Source organism: Globicephala melas, chromosome 4, assembly GCF_963455315.2.
Source record: "Globicephala melas chromosome 4, mGloMel1.2, whole genome shotgun sequence".
In the NCBI taxonomy this organism is placed as follows: Eukaryota; Metazoa; Chordata; class Mammalia; order Artiodactyla; family Delphinidae; genus Globicephala; species Globicephala melas.
Window position 1 is genome coordinate 108,622,818 of NC_083317.1, and position 14,654 is coordinate 108,637,471.

Here is a 14,654-nt window from a genome sequence, read left to right on the forward strand (position 1 = left end):
TACTTGTGAAAGATACATGAGTTTTTCTTGAGGTTGGGTGTAGGTATACTTTAAATTTAGAATAGAGGGGTAAATATCACAATTCCACAAAAATCTTATCTATGAGTTATTTAAAATGTGTTTCCAGCATCTTTAAAGAGGGAGTGACAAATTGAACACTTATACAATTTTTAACCTTAAATATGCATATTTTTCCACAGAGTAGTGGCAATTAACTCATGTGTTTCCTTTCAGATACCATGGTAATGTTTTCTTTATAGTAATAACATAGCTAGACATTTATTAACTATGACATAATTCTTAACTAGCAGTATAGTAATTCATTGGTAAATATCTTCCTTCATACCTTGCCCTGTGCATCTCTTCCATTTTGGCTGTGCTGTATACTTTATAATTAACCAGTAATAGTAAGTAAAGCACTTTTCTGAATTCTGTGAGTCATTCTGGCGAATCTTGGAAACTGAGTTGTGGGAATTGACAAAGACTTTCTCCTTAATGAAACAAACTCTAAGCAGGCTCTTTTGAGCCAGTTTTTCGAAGGGTCCATCCTTTGGCCTTGTCCTTAAGAGTCCAGCTGTAGCAAGAATCCTGTCAGTTTAACCAGTCTCCATCCTCGATATCTAATCGTCCTCAATATCTGATAAAATTCCTCGCCTATCACTATTCCCTGGGTGATATTTGATCAGCCTGGCCTGCATTTCAGGAAGAATCCTGTTAGGTCGGGTTAGCCAGAATCCCCTCTTACGCCTCCACTGACCCCTACCTTGCTCCTGGGCTATAAATCCCCACTTGTATTCGCAAATAAGCCAGTTCTATACTGAGCTCTCTTTTTCCGTTTTGCAACAGTTACTTATTAAAATCTATTTTTACTGTTTTAAGTAATGTCCAGAACTCCCAAATTTGTAGTAGGCCAGGCAGAAGTGGGGGTAGCCTGAGACCTCATCTGCGGCATCTGAAGCAGGGTTAGCCTGTGGGACTGAGCCCTGCAGGGTCTAATGCTGACTCCAGATGGTAAGCGTCATGACTGAATTGCATTGCTGGATACCCAGCTAGTGTCGGAGAGTCAGTGTTGGTGGTGTCAGAAAAAAGACACTAGACCTGGTAATATTTTACTTTATCCCATTACCACAATCACATACATTTTAGGAATTACAGATCCAGATTTTATACATTTTGTTGTTGCTTTAAGGATTAAGCCAGATAGTGTTAGCAAAATGTTTTATCAAAATCAGTTATTTTAGTTTGATAATTTGGCAAAGGCAGAGATTCTCCATTAACAAAGTTAGCTGTTAAGGCAGGCAGAAAATGGGAATGGGGTAATAGAAGAATTATTTTCCCCAGAGAACATGCCCTTTCTAAATCATTATTCCCTGTTTCCTGCAATTATAACTACTCCTGCATTGTCATCAGAAGAACTCTTCACAGTATAGTGGAAAGAACCTTAGACCAGGAGTACAGAAAATCTGCATTTCATATCCTGCAAGCTTTATCAGTTGGAGAATCTTGGGCAGGCCAATCAGTACTGTTTCTGAGCCTTGGTTTCCTGATCTGTACAAAGGGGAGCTGATACCTACCTTTCTTATCTCACAATGTCAGATTGAAAATTGATTGGGATGATGAATGTGAAAGCCCTTTGACAGAGATATTCAGAAGCACAGCAGTGTGAGAAATTAAAATGTTCAAAGAAAGCGACTTCAAATTCATTTGTGCTAGTGGAATTTACCCAATCCATTTGAATAGCAATAGTGGATGTCACTTGCTAAGGGGCATATGTTTCTTCCCTCCTATTGTTATATTGACATTCAACCAGTAAATTTTAGTTGGGGAAAACAGAAGCCAGTGTTCTGTGACATCTGCTCCTGGCAAATGATTACGCGTTTCCAGTTTAATTTTCTAAACTAGCTTGAAGCTACATATGGGTATAACATGAAAGAAATTTTTTTAAATTATCATATATCAAGAGGAAAATATTAATGTCCTGAAACTTTATATGTGGTCCAATATATCAAACATCATAAAATGAATGTCAAGTGCAAACTTGGAAAATATTTATAATATACAAAAGAGAGAAATAGTGAATTTCCTTAATATGGAAAGTACTTCCACAGACAATTGAGGGAAAAGATGACTACCCAATAGAAAAATGTGCAAAACATTTGAAACATATAAAAAAATTTGCACAATGTCAATGATCTATTAAAAATGTTCATCCTTCACTAGTAATTTAAAAATGTGAAATAAAACCAAGACTTTTTGAATTTTACTTTTTATTTTAATATGCTTCTGTATTATTTCCATTTTTAAATTTTTTTTTAATTGGAGTATAGTTGATTTACAATGTTAAGAGACCATATATCACCCATCAAATTAGTAAAGGTTAAAAAAATATACTACCAAACATGGTGTCCATTTCTTATATTTCTGGTGAAGCTGTGGAATGGTACAATCTTTCTATGGGCAGTTTTATCATTAAATTGTATATAATATATAAAATTTTTACCAATCCATTTTACATCTAGTAGTTCATCCTAAGGAAATAATTGTGTATAGAAAAAAAAGTTATAAAGTTGTGCATTTCAGCATTCTTTAAAACAGAGAGAAATTGGACATGATCTAAAAGTGCAGCAGGAGAGTCATTAGTCAAGAGTTTTGTGGGGTTTTGAGTTTCAAAATGGGATTTTCACAGTGGAACGAACCTGAGGCAATTTGATGATCCATATGGCAGTAATTCATTCGTTTCTGATGGTGTAAGATTGGTGTAGACACCAGAGTATTCCGATTTTACAGATTTACTGAGTTGTGAAATGAAATATCACTGCCGGCCACATATGCTGTCCGGGATTATGGGAGTTCAAATATTGGCCCGTGAGTCAGATTTTTATTCCACTGAAGCTCTTTGCACAATGAATTTATGCCTTTGACAGGTCCAACTGCTGTTTGATTAGGACTTTCATCCTTAAAATGTGATGTGCTAAGGTAAATTCTTACTGTCTTTTATATCTGTGAAGAAGTGCCAGTTAAGGAAGAAGCCAGTTGGCTGAGGTTTCTCTTCCGTTGCTTCCTTGCATCCACAGATCAAGATCACAGATGTCCACTAGTCTGTGATTCCAGAGTACGTGGGTTGGTTGAGGCTCTTTGTTTCATTTTTTTCCCCTGTTTGCCAAAAAGCAACCTTCATCTCTTCCAGAGTTCCTATCCATTTTTTGGCACTGGCACTGAATGTGTTTTGAGTTCAATTCTTTTCAGAGTTTTGGTTCAGGAGTGAGAAATTGATTTCATTCCCCCCACTCTCCTTGACAACCTTTCTTAGCAAGCCTCTACCTTCTCTTTATCTTTTTGTTTCTCATGGATTGAAGAGTGAGGAAGAGAAGGCAGGAATATTGAAGAGTCCTTATAGTTTTCAAACCCTTCTAGCTGTTAGCCAAGAGCAAAAGCTACTTCCATAGATAAGTCAAAAGCAGATTTCTATTTATGTAGTGTTTTTCTCTGAAATATGCATGTGGATGGTTAATTCCAGGGGAGTTTTCAGAACTTTTCTGATCCCATGCTAGCGCGCCCTCTTCTTGCTGAACTTTATGACATAGACCTATACATTATCCCTTTGTGGTGGTTCTAACAGTTGCTCATTTTGCTTTTTTATTCTTTCTGCTGAAATATTCCCTTGATTCTTCTGATCCAATTATAGGTGTCATTTGTTCCCTCTCCCTTCACTGCCCTTTACTGAATCCAGACTGGTTTGGTGAGAGTCGTGGTCATTCTAATCTTACCTCTCTTGTGAGAAATAATTATAAATTCTTCTTTGCTATAACTACCCCTTTCTGGTGCTAGTGTACCTTTATCTTCTTTTTTTTTTTTTAAAATCATTCTCCTCGTCATAAAAGCAGTTCTTTAAGAAGCTTTCCTGACTTTGTTTCATTTTTCTTAATTATTCACAGTTAAAGCAGTGAGAGACTGTTCAGAGTAATTATGTCATGTAATATTTTTTCTCCCTTGAATATAGTTCCCAAATGACATTTTTCTGTGAAATAGTCATGTATTTAAATGCTTTGAAATTTGTGGATTAATTTTTGGATGAGTGAGAGTAGCCATTTTGGGGAGATAAATAGCTCTCATGGTTGTCTTATTCAGCTGGAAACTGAATGACCATTCATTTAGAGATGTTTCTCTACTCCCTGCTGAAATTACCCAAAAATACAGTAAAAAGACCTCTCCCCCCCTGTAAAACCACAAGGACAAAGAGAATGGGAGAGGAAACAGAAACAACAAAATCTTAAAACTTGTCTGATCCAAAGGAGACCCCAGAGCACTGAAACTCAAGCCCACGGAGCAGGAAACCACAAAGCATGTTCATTTGCCCAGAAGAACCCAAGGAAGATCAAAAATGAAATTTACATGATACTCTGAAAACAGAAGAGCAGGGGTTGAAAACACAAGCACTGGTTGGAAGTCTGATCCAGATGTAGTTAGGGCTCCAGATTCTCTCCCCTACCTCTTGCAGCAGGACAGCTGTCCCTTCTCCACCCTGGCATAAAACTGAAAATAAGAGCTGGAGGAGGATGGACCAGAAGAATCTGGACTGAGGCATACCAGGCACACCTGAGTGTGGGCACTGGAACATGGGGAGCGTGGCAGATGGTTTATAAAGATGGCTACAGTAGCTCCCACATCCCTGTATGTGTGTGGCTTTGCAGCGTGACATTGCCTCTCCTCCCATCAAGAAGTGGAGTCTGTTTTTCTGCCCCTTGAATCTGGGCTGGCTTTGTGACCTGGTTTGACTAATGGATTGTAGCACACTAGATGTACAAGGAACGTAGGCTTCAGGGAGCCTTGGCAGTTCCACTCTTGCCCTGTTGGGGCTGTGAGACTGTCATGTGAGGAAGCCAGGTAGTTTCTCTGAGGAGGAGAGATGATGTGAAGAGGCCCAGCCAACAGCCAGCACGAGCCACAGTCATGTTGGTGAGGCCATTTTGGACCATCTGACTGTAGTCACCTGACTAGATGCCTGCAGTCACATGAGTAACCCCTAGGTGAAAACACAATAACCGTGTGGCTGGACTCAGTCCCACTTACCATCCTACACAATTGTGAACAAGTATTGATAAGTGCTGGTGGTTTTAAGTTTCTAAGTTTTGGGAGGTTTGTTTCACAAAAATAGATATGAATACAAAGATTAAATGAACATTTATGCATTGAAGTGTGAGAGCCATAACCCTCTTCCAAGGTTCAGATCCCAGGTTTATCCCTTACAAGTAGGACATTGGAAAATTTTCCTTGGAGGCATATTACAGACTATAGTGGGTTGAATAGTAGCCTGAAAATATATGTCCAAGTCCTAACTCCCAGTATCCGTAAATGTGACCTTATTTGGAAGTAGGGTCTTTGTAGATGTACTTAAGGATGTTAAGATGAAATTATCCTACATTTTGTGTGGACCCTAAATCCAATGATGAGTGTTCTTATAAGCAACAGAAAAGAGGACATAGACACACAGAGGGAAGGTGGCTGTGTGAAGATGGAAGCAGAGATTGCAGTTATGAAGCTCCAAGCCAAGGAATGCCAAGATTTGCCAGCAGCCATCAGAAGCAAGGGGAGGGGTATGGAATAGATTCTCCGTCCAAGTCTCCAGAGGGAATCATCCCTTTTAACAGCTTGATTTTGGACTTCTGTCTTCCAGGACTGAGAGAGAATAAGTTTCTGTTGTTTTCAGCCCTGAGTTTGTGGTACTTTATTATAGCAGTCCTAGGAAACTAACACACCAACCCAAGGAAAAAAAAACCCTAAAGATATTTACATCAGAAATTTCCTGAGTCCAGCCAGAGAATTCTACAGTGAAGCCCACTAGTCAGTAACCTCTGCTCATGAATACAGAGCTTCCAGCCAATTTTTTCTTGCCTTAGTTTGAAATAGGTTTTTAAATAGTCAGTTTAAAAAATGGGTTTTGAATAACCAAAGCTTACCACGTTTGAGGAAATTCTTTGCTATAAAAAAGAGACAAAGGCAAACAAATAGAATCAAGAATCTTGGAGGAAATAGAGGCAATGCAGGGAGAAGGAAACTTTAAAAACTGACATTAATACAGCAGAGCGATTAAAAAAATTTCAGCCATGAACAAGAGAAAGATGCTATGAGAAAAGAAGATTCAGAGGAAGAAGAGAGCAGAGAACTAAATTCATTAGTTGGCTTAGAAGATAAAGTTGAGAAAATTGTCCCTAAAGGAGAACAAACAGGAAAGAAATGGAAAAAATATAAGGACATTAGTAGATCGATCCTGAAGTTCCGCTATCTGAATAACAAGAGTTACAGAAAAAGATAAGAAAAAATAGAAGGGAGGATATTATCAAATAAGTAATACAAAAAATGATTAGAGCCCAAAGGGAGGAATGTCTAAATTGGTAGGGTCCACTGAGTGCCAAACACAGTGAATGTAGAAAAGATCCACGCAGAGACAAATCAAAGTGAAATTTTGCAATGCCAAGGATAAAATGAAACCCTAAAGACTTGCAGAAAGGGGGAAAAAAAGCCTTATCAAATTAATGAACAAAGACAGGTCCTGTAAAAAGGATTGGAATCAGAATGGCATCAGACTTCTCAACAGCAACTCTGGAAGCCAAAAATCATGAAGCAATGATTTCCGACCTAGAACTTTCTACCTGGTCAATTTGTCAACCAAATGTGGGCACAGAATAAAAAACACACACAAAAATATGTGCAAGAAATAAATATTTTACCTCTCAAGTGCTCTTTGATAAGAGTGACAGAATGAAATTGGGACAAAAAACGGAGTGAAATTTTAGAACTTAACCAGCCTGGAAAAAGGAGGACTTTTATAGTGGAAAAAATGGAATTCATGGATGCCCTCTTGCCTTTGATGTGGAAAATTATACCAAGAGACCATTAGAGTCATTGGGAAGAATTTGGATAGGGACATTACAAATTAAATGAATGGATGGGAATTCCAGCAGTTAAATCAGAAGAAAATTCTGTAAGAATAGAAACACAATCAGATTATACAATAGACCTAATGTTAACATTTGCATATTCAGGACAATTTACACACTGAATTGTAGTTTAATAAAAGTTAAGATATAACTGTATTGGGAGGATTGATGGAGGGCGAAAGTTAGTTTTGCTGGCCCAGAAGAGTTGTCTTTATTTAAAAACAATAAAAAGTTAAGAGATAATATTTAAAGTATATGAAATATAAAATAACATCATTAACATAATAATTAGGAGTATAAAGACTCATTCCACAAGAAATATCTAGAGATGTTGGCATTATTACCTCTGGACAGTGGCTCTGCGTATAAAGGGGGAATTCTGCTTTTAGTCATAAGCGTCTCTGTTTTGACTGACTTAATTATGGATATGTTACTTCAGTAAAAATAAATGGAAAAGAGTTTAGGAACCTTAAAATTCTTTGCAAATTATATTATGATTTTGTGTTTCGTGTGTTTTGGGAGTCATTCCAATCTGGAATCATCAAAGAGGTCAAATTATGATAACTGATTTGAAAGTTGCAAAAATTTCAAAAGTTAAGATCCAGGAGTTTCAGCTATACTGAAAAAAATAATCACTTTTAAAAGTAAGTATTTCAATTTCTTAGCAGAAATAAAGAAAACACCCAGACAGTAGATACAAGGTAAAAGAAAAAGCTTTGGAGTTGAATTGAGAAGGTTGAAATTTGAACTTTGGTGCTGCCTTCTAATGATTTTATGACTTTGGTTGTGATAACCATTCTCAGTGTCAGTTTTCCTACCTACAGGATGGGGATAAAGATACTAAGTTTACAAGAACTGTTTAAGATTATGGATGTAAAAACTTTTTATAAACTGCATAACATTGACTACATTATATAAACGTAATCAAGTTTTCCTCAAGTTCTTCTTTTAGCACAAATTACTCTGTATAGAAAAAACAATCACTAGTGTTAAGAGACAGTGAGTGGCTCAGATATTGATAGCAAACAAGACTTTCAAGTAAACTCCATGGGAAACAGGGAGAAAATGTTTCTATTTCATCTTATCAGCCATGTCAAATAGAAAGCAAAGCAAGGGGAAAAAGAACAATAAAGAGCTAAACTAAACTATGTTAAACCTTCATTCATACAGTAAAATCCCAATGTAACTTTCAAAGTGAGGTCTGAAAAAGTCAATTGTGTAAAATGCAAGATTTTGCTATTGGGAAGTTAATTAAATGAAAGCAGGGATGGAGGAAGGATGAGAGCAGATTGACTTACATTTCAATTCTCATTGTTATGAGGTTTTAATGTATTTCACTGAGTTAATCCTTAATACTTGAATTTTGGATTAGCTCCCATTAATTCTTACATGGTGCCCAGGAAATTTTGGGCTTCCTAGAATGCCTACTGATATTTTCATCAATTTAATGAATACTTTTCAAATACGATGATTTTTGTTAACACATCCTGCTTTGTATTTTGAGCTAGTAACATGTTCTCATCAGCAATTAGCTCCATCCCAGGATGCTGGGGGTTTTTTTGTTTGTTTGCTTGAATTTTTTTAGATCTCATTGTCTCCTGGTAGACTACCTGAGTCTAGTGCAAGTCCCCAACATCTCTGGACAAATGGCCTCGTAAACCAAATAATTGCAATGTGAATTCAGTCTTCCAATGGCACATACAATTTTTATCAATTTGGTTCTATTTTGTGAGAAATTATTTATCTTTTAGACTGCACGTGATAAGCCTCTCTAGCTTATAGCAGACAAATTAATGAGCTGCTTAAAGCCAGACTTGGTCAGATGAGTTCCTCGCAGGCAGCATGGTTTCATTTATTTATGGTATTTTCGGGTGGTGTCTAGTAATGTAGGCCTCTGCGTGGAGTAAAGGTTATAAAATTTACTCAAAGAATGTGTTAGCCATTATGCAGCTAGTTTTAGGGGAAAAAAAGCATTCTGTGCTCTTTCAAACATGCAAAAAATGGTTGCATAACAGAGCTTTTTTTCCCCCTGCAATAAGTTAAATGCTATTAAATAGACAGCTTGAATTAGATTTCACTAAAGCATAGGTATTGAACCTAAGAGGTAATAGAATTTTTGAGAATATCGTTGAAATATAAAATACTGGCTCGCAAGTTAGCTTCCTCTATCATTATTCATTAGTATATTTTATTGATTGATCTTTTTTTATTTTATTAAAATTTTTTTTAATACAGCAGGCTCTTACTGTCTATTTTATACACATCAGTGTGTACATGTCAATCCCAATCTCCCAATTCATCCCACCACCCCACCCCCACCCCCACTTTCCCCCTTTGGTGTCCATATGTTTTTTCTACATCTGTGTCTCTATTCCTGCCTTTTCATCTGTACAATTTTTCTAGGTTCCACATATATGCATTAATATACGATATTTGTTTTTGTCTTTCTGACTTACTTCACTCTGTATGACAGTCTCTAGGTCCATCCACATCTTGACAAATGACCCAGTTTCATTCCTTTTTATGGCTGAGTAACATTGCATCGTACATAGGTACCACATCTTCTTTATCCATCCGTCGATGGGCATTTAAGTTGCTTCCGTGACCTGGCTATTGTAAATAGTGCTGCAATGAACATTGTGGTACATGACTATTTTTGAATTATGGTTTTCTCAGGGTATATGCCCAGTAGTGGGATTGCTGGGTCATATGGTAGTTCTATTTTTAGTTTTTTAAGGAACCTCCATACTGTTCTCTACAGTGTCTGTATCAATTTACATTTCCACCAACAGTGCAAGAGGGTTCCCTTTTCTCCACACCCACTCCACACTTGTTGTTTGTAGATTTTCTGATGATGCCAATTCTATTTTTTAAAATTAATTTATTTAACTTTTATTTATTTATTATTTTTGGCTGCGTTGGGTCTTCGTTGCTGCATGCGGGCTTTCTCTAGTTGCAGGGAGCAGGGGCTACTCTTCGTTGCGATGCGCGGGCTTCTCGTTGCAGTGGCTTCTCTTGTTGCAGAGCACGGGCTCTAGGTGCGTGGGCTTCAGTAGTTGTGGCTCGTGGGCTTCAGGAGTTGTGGCTTGCTGGCTCTAGAGCACAGGCTCAGTAGTTGTGGTGCACGGGCTTAGTTACTGCACGGCATGTGGGGTCTTCCCGGACCGGGGATCAAACCCATGTCCTCTGCATTGGCAGGCGGATTCTTAACCACTGCGCCACCAGGGAAGCCCGATGATGCCCATTCTGACTGGTGTGAGGTGATACCTCATTGTAGTTTTGATTTGCATTTCTCTAATAATTAGTGATGTTGAGCAGCTTTTCATGTGCCTCTTGGCCATCTATATGTCTTTGGAGAAATGTCTATTTAGGTCTTCTGCCCATCTTTGGATTGGATTGTTTGTTTTTTTAATATTGAGCTGCATGAGCTGTTTATATATTTTGGAGATTAATCCTTTGTCCATTGATTAGTTTGCAAATGTTTTCTCCCATTCTGAGGGTTGTCTTTTCATCTTGTTTATAGTTTCCTTTGCTGTGCAAAAGCTTTTAAGTTTCATTCAGTCCCATTTGTTTATTTTTGTTTTTATTTCCATTTCTCTAAGAGGTGGGTCAAAAAAATGTTGTTGTGATTTATGTCAAAGAGTGTTCTTCCTATGTTTTACTGTAAAAGTTTTATAGTGTCCGGTCTTACATTTAGGTCTTTAATCCATTTTGAGTTTATTCTTGTGTATGGTGTTAGGGTGTGTTGTAATTTCATACTTGTACATGTAGCTGTCCAGTTTTCCCAGCACCATTATTGAAGAGACTGTCTTTTCTCCATTGTATATCCTTGCCTCCTTTGTCATAGATTAGTTGTCCATATGTGTGTGGGTTTATCTCTGGGCTTTCTATCCTGTTCCACTGATCTATATTTCTGTTTTTGTGCCAGTACCATATTGTCTTGATTACTGTAGCTTTGTAGTGTAGTCTGAAGTCAGGGAGTCTCATTCCTCCAGCTCCGTTTTTTTCCCACAAGATTACTTTGGCTCTTTGGGGTCCTTTGTATCTGCATACAAATTTTTAAGATTTTTTGTTCTAGTTCTGTAAAAAATGCCATTGGTAATTTGATAGGGATTGCATTGAATCTGTAGATTGCTTTGGGTAGTATAGTCATTTTCACAATATTGATTCTTCCAATCCAAGAACATGGTATATCTCTCCATCTGTTTGTGTCATCTTTAATTTCTTTCATCAGTGTCTTATAGTTTTCTGCATATAGGTCTTTTACCTCCTTAGGTAGGTTTATTCCTAGGTATTTTATTCTTTTTGTTGCAGTGGTGAATGGGATTGTTTCCTTAATTTCTCTTTCTGATCTTTCGTTGTTAGTGTATAGGAATGCAAGAGATTTCTGTGCATTGATTTTGTATCCTGCAGCTTACCAAATTCATTGATTAGCTCTAGTAGTTTTCTGCTGGCATCTTCAGGATTTTCTATGTATAGTATCATGTCATCTCCAAACAGTGACAATTTTACTTCTTCTTTTCCAATTTGTGTTCCTTTTATTTCTTTTTCTTCTCTGACTGCTGTGGCTAGGACTTCCAAAACTATGTTGAATAAAAGTGGTAAGAGTGGACATCCTTGTCTTGCTCCTGACCTTAGAGGAAATGCTTTCATGTTTTCACCATTGAGAATGGTGTTTGCTGTGGGTTTGTTGTATATGGCCTTATTATGTTGAGGTAGGTTCCCTCTCTGCCCACTTTCTGGAGAGTTTTTATCAGAAATCGGTGTTGAATATTGTCAGAAGATTTTCCTGTGTCTATTGAGATGATCATATGGTTTTTATTCTTCAACTTATTAATATAGTGTATCACATTGGTTGATTTGCATATACTGAAGAATCCTTGCATTGCTGGGATAAATCCCACTTGATCATGGTGTATGATCCTTTTAATGTGTTGTTGGATTCTGTCTGCTAGTATTTTGTTGAAGATTTTTGCATCTATTCATCGTGATATTGGTTTATAATTTTCTTTATTTGTGGTATCTTCGTCTGGTTTTGGTATCTTTGTCTGGTTTTGGTGATGGTGGCCTCATAGAATGAGTTTGGGAGTGTTCCTTCCTCTGCAATTTTTTGGAAGAGTTTGAGAAGGATGGGTGTTAGCTCTTCTCTAAATGTTTGATAGAATTCCCCTGTGAAACCATCTGGTCCTGGGCTTTTGTTTGTTGGAAGATTTTTTTTTTTTTTTTTTTTTTTTTTGCGGTATGTGGGCCTCTCAGTGTTGTGGCCTCTCCCATTGTGGAGCACAGGCTCCGGATACGCTGGCTCAGCGGCCATGCCTCACGGGCCCAGCCACTCCACAGCATGTGGGATCTTCCCAGTCCGGAGCACAAACCTGTGGCCCCGGCATCAGTAGGCGACTCTCAACCACTGCGCCAACAGGGAAGCCTTGTTGGAAGATTTTTAATCACAGTTCCAATTTCATTACTTGTGATTGGATTGTTCATATTTTCTATTTCCTCCTGGTTCAGTCTTGGAAGGTTATATACCTTTCTAAGAATTTGTGCATTTCTTCCAGGTTGTCCATTTTATTGGCATAGAGCTGCTTGTAGTAGTCTCTTACGATGCTTTGTGTTTCTCTGGTGTCCACTGTAACTTCTCCTTTTCATTTCTAATTTTATTGATTTGAGTCTTCTCCCTCATTTTTTTGATGAGTCTGGCTAAAGATTTATCAATTTTGTTTATCTTCTGAAAGAACCAGCTTTTAGTTTTATTGATCTTTGCAATGTTTTTCTTTTTTCTATTTCATTTATTTCTGCTATGATCTTTATGATTTCTTCTATTAACTTTCGGTTTTGTTTGTTCTTTCTCTGGTTTCTTTAGGTGTAAGTTTAGATTGTTTATTTGAGATTTTTCTTGTTTCTTGAGGTAGGAATGTATTGCTATAAACTTCCCTCTTAGCACTGCTTTTTCTGCATCCCATAGGTTTTAGATTGTCATGTTCTCATTGTAATTTGTCTCTGGGTATTTTTTGATTTCCTCTGATTTCTTCAGTGATCTCTTGGTTATTTAGTAATGTATTGTTTATCCTCCATGTGTTTGTGTTTTTTCCTTTTTATTTTTTTTTCCTTGTAATTGATTTCTAATCTCATAGTGTTGTCATCAAAAAGGACGCTTGGTGTGATTTCAGTTTTCTTAAATTTACTGAGGCTTGATTTATCACCCAAGATGTGATATATCCTGAAGAATGTTCCATGTGCACTTGAGAAGAAAGTGTAATCTGCTGTTTTCAGATGGAATGTGCTATAAATATCAATTAAATCTATCTGGTCTCTTGTGTCATTTAAAGCTTGTGTTTCCTTATTAATTTTCTGTCTGGATGATCTGTCCATTGGTGTAGGTGAGGTGTTAAAGTCCCCCACTATTATTCTGTTACTTTCGATTTCCTCTTTTATAGCTGTTAGCATTTGCATTATGTATTGAGGTGCTCCTATGTTGGGTGCATATATATTTATAATTGTTATATCTTCTTCTTGGACTGATCCCTTGATCATTATGTAGTGTCCTTCCTGTCTCTTGCAGCATTTTTTATTTTCAAGTCTATTTTATCTGTTATGAGTATTGCTACTCCAGCTTCCTTTTGATTTCCATTTGCATGGAATATCTTTTTCCATCCCCTCACTTTCAGTCTGTGTGTGTCCCTAGGTCTGAAGTAGGTCTCTTGTAGACAGCATATATATGGGTCTTGCTTTTGTATCCATTCAGCGAGCCTGTGTCTTTTGGTTGGAGCATTCAATCCATTCACATTTCAGGTAATTATTGATATGTATGTTCCTATTACCATTTTCTTAATTGTTTTGGGTTTCTTTTTGTAGGTTCTTTTCTTCTCTTGTGTTTCCCACTTAGAGAAGTTCCTTTAGCGTTTGTTGTAGAGCTGGTTTGGTGGTGGTGAATTCTCTTAGCTTTTGCTTGTCTGTAAAACTTTTGATTTCTCCATCGAATCTGAATGAGATCCTTGCCGGGTAGAGTAATGTTGGTTGTAGTTTCTTCCTTTTCATCACTTAAATATATTGTGCCACTCCCTTCTGGCTTGTAGTTTCTGCTGAGAAATCAGCTCTTAACCTTACGGGAGTTCCCTTTTATGGTATTTGTTGTTTTTCCCTTGTTGCTTTTAATAATTTTTCTTTGTCTTTAATTTTTGTCAGTTTGATTACTATATGTCTCAGTGTGTTTCTCCTTGGGTTTATCCTGCCTGGGACTCTCTGTGCTTCCTGGACTTGGGTGGCTATTTCCTTTCCCATGCTAGGGAAGTTTTCAAGTATAATCATTTCAAATATTTTCTCTATGTTCTTTCTCTCTCTCTTCTCCTTCTGAGACCCCTATAATGTGAATGTTGGTGCATTTAATGTTGTCCCAGAGGTCTCTTAGGCTGTCTTCATTTCCTTTCATTCATTTTTCTGTATTGTTTTCCGTGGCAGTGAATTCTTCCATTCTGTCTTCCAGATCACTTATCCGTTTTCTGCCTCAGTTATTCTGCTATTGATTCCTTCTAGAATAATAAAAAAAAAAGTAGAAATACCTTCTATTTTTCATTTCATTTATTGTATTGCTCATCTCTGTTTGTTCTTTACTTCTTTTAGGTGTTCTTTAATTCTTCTAGGTCTTTGTTAAACATGTCTTGCATCTTTTCGATCTTTGCCTCCATTCTTTTTCCAGTATCCTGGATCATCTTCACTATC

At 37.1% G+C, this 14,654-nt stretch overlaps 1 protein-coding gene across 3 annotated transcripts in view; it reads left to right on the plus strand.

Annotated features, from left to right (window-relative positions):
• Window positions 1–14,654, plus strand: part of PLCH1 (phospholipase C eta 1) — a 240,388-nt gene that overhangs the window by 144,300 nt on the left and 81,434 nt on the right. The gene's annotated exons all lie outside the window — the stretch shown is intronic.